Source organism: Mchenga conophoros, linkage group LG11 (assembly GCF_057382185.1).
Source record: "Mchenga conophoros isolate Kocher_MC1m ecotype Shallow Benthic linkage group LG11, M_conophoros_male_GT1.1, whole genome shotgun sequence".
Classification (NCBI taxonomy): domain Eukaryota; kingdom Metazoa; phylum Chordata; class Actinopteri; order Cichliformes; family Cichlidae; genus Mchenga; species Mchenga conophoros.
In genome coordinates, this window is record NC_140536.1 from 23,647,630 (window position 1) to 23,650,590 (window position 2,961).

At 39.5% G+C, this 2,961-nt stretch overlaps 1 pseudogene; it reads left to right on the forward strand.

Annotated features, from left to right (window-relative positions):
• Positions 1-240: 240 nt before the first annotated feature.
• LOC146564119 (cell adhesion molecule CEACAM1-like) lies at positions 241-2,132 on the forward strand (annotated as a pseudogene).
• The last annotated feature ends 829 nt before the right edge of the window (positions 2,133-2,961 follow it).

A 2,961-nucleotide genomic window follows, 5' to 3' on the forward strand; every position in this document is an offset into this window, starting at 1 on the left:
TGGTCTGTCAAAAGCTTGATCGTGTTTTGTTTTTTATTCCTGTTCAGATTAAATCCTGTTTTTTTTTTTTCCAAATTCCATTTCTGTATGTATGTACACACAACACAACAGCTTCACAAAGGATCTTAGTGGTTTTCCTTACTGAGTGGGGGGCTGTAGAGGGTCCTGTGATGTGGGTCAATAAAAGAGCAAGAGCTCCTGAGACTCTTTCTGTTTTTGATTTCAGAAGGCAGAGAGACCATGTCAGAAAAGTCAGTATTGGACAAGACCATCCCATGGACTGCAGTTATGCTTCGTTTATCAGGTAGGCTAAATTCACCTGATGTGTAGACAGAAATAAAGGAATGGGGATTTTTTTTTCAGTCTTCTGTAATTTTTTTTGTGTTAATCAGGTATGTGTGTAGGTGAGGGTATATTACCCACTGGACCCCTGAGTGGAGCTGTAGCAGGCACAGTGAAGTTCACCACCACTCTCAGACCTCCAGAGAAACCATTCCTCTCAGTAAGCTGGAGATTCAATGGGGTGAACATCATCAGTTCCACCAGCATCAACATCACTGATCCTGGATATGCCGGCAGGATCTCATTAGACCGAGCCACGGGGTCCCTGGAGCTCAGAAACCTGGCACTGGAGGACAGCGTGGAGTACACTATCACCATCACACCAGATGCAGGGCTGCCAAAACAGGGGAGGACCAATCTGACTGTGTATGTCAGATTGGTCTTTATACATTGGTCTTTATACATTTGTATAGGGCACCAAACCTTGTGTGCCCTATACGAGTACATGCCTAATGATAGTCAAACATGCAAAACTCCTTTTGAATTTCCTTTTGATAACACGTTCATAAAACAAACATGACAAGGAAAACAGAGTGTGTGCTTATACTGAGAGGGAAAGTGTGTGAAACAGGGTCCCAGAGGACTAACATATAAATTAAAGTTTGGGTTGTTGTTAGATTGCACTGGATTTACAGGATGCAGTTCAATTACACTCTACCACCACGATATTCATACTTGTACACTTTAATAATAAAAAATAATAGAAATTCAAACAGAAAAATAAATATCTACCATTTTAAATGTTAGACAGTTAAAAATCTATCTGAAATTGGAACATAATTAATGAATTATGACCCAATGAAATCATGAAGGTGAAGCTGTTTGATAGATTTATGTCATTTTAAAGTTACTGTCACACAAAATGTTACTTAAAGTGACACATATATGTTTCACACAAACTGTGTTGCTTCTTTTTCCATCATTTCACCCAAAGTTGACACTTTTTATCGTCTGGAGCCACCATCCGCAGCCCCACAGCCATCCTGATAAGAAGATGAAAGCTCCACCAACCTCACCTGTGAGGCCTCTGGCTCCATGAGCTCCAGAGAGTGGATAAAAGATGGCCAGCCTCTTAATCCCAGTGGCGGTGTCAGCTTTTCCCTGGACAACAAGACAGCATCCATACAGCCTGTTCACATTTCTGACCGCGGCACCTATCAGTGTAGAGTCAGCAACCCGGTCAGCACCATGACTGCGACCCATAATCTCACTGTCAGCTGTGAGTATTCACCGTGCATTCACAGTGTTTCTATTAAAGAAAACATGAATAAATCAAGTTAAAATTAATTTACTTTAACTTTTTTTAAAGACAGCTATATTAGCAGTAATAGTCTGAATGTCCCAAACACTGTATTTTAATTGTGCAGTTGGACCATACAACCTGTTGATCAGCGGACCCTCAGCTGCTCCTCAAGGTCACAGTATAATGTTGCAGTGCACTGCAGACTCGGTCTCACCAGCACACTTCAGCTGGATGTTTAATGGCAATGAGACGCATGTTTATAACTCATAGAGAGGTTAGGGGCAGAAAACACTGGAAATTACACCTGCACTGCCAAAAACGCAGTGACCATGATGGAAAGCTCCACAGTTCTGGATCTGAGAGGTAAGAAACCAAAGAATGCACTAATTCAATAATAGTACAGCCTTTATTTTGTCATCATTTCATATATTTTACAATGTAGTGATGGCAGTTGTTCTCTTTTCTCACTAAAGCATCCTGCATTGCTCCCTGTGGGTCATCCTCAGGGTTGGTCATCTATGCACTCACTCTGAAAGGGCTAATATAAGACAAAGAGCATGTGAGATATGACCAGTGAGATAAATTATTTCTATTTGTTTGCCTTATTGTTAAGGCACAATGTATTTTTGTATCATTGCTTTATCTGTTTTTATAATTTAATTAATTTAGCCTGTTTTGTTTTTCCTTTCAGGTTCTTTTCCCCGATAAGTGACTCTGGATGCTTAATTAAAAAATCAACCAGTTTGTATAAATCATTATTTCACAGAAGCATACTTTGATGCTACCACTCATCACTCCTCGATAGGATTACTTAATCAGATCAGTAATCATTAACTTGTGTTGATTTGTATCTCACACTTGTTGTGTGATCTATTGGATGCAATAAAAGTTTTGACTGATTTAATGAATTATAAGGTCATAAATGCTTTTCTATTGTAACCAACACTGACTGTCCACTGTGGAAAACCACAGGTCGCAGTGTTTCATGGCTTCACTCAAGACCTGCGAGAATATTTTGGGAGAAACTGATCAGCAGCACAAATATTACCAGTGCTGATTTGGATTTCATTTTTTTTTTAATGCATCACCCCTATGTTTACAGTAATTAGGGACCCACTGGTTTTTAGTTGAGTATAGGTTCGCTTTAGGTTTATTCCCCATTTTTTTTATTCTTGCATCTTATACGTTATAAGTTGGATCCGTTATTAAAATCATTGAGTCTCTGGTTTCTCCATTTATTCTCAGTCTAGTGGAGAGCTTTAGTGGTTAAAAAATTGCTCAACAAGTAGAAAGTTGCAGGTTCAGTTCCTGTCTGTGGCAGAATTCCCCTTTGGCTTTGCATCTGCCAAATCCATCATCTCTGTGCCACGTTTTAC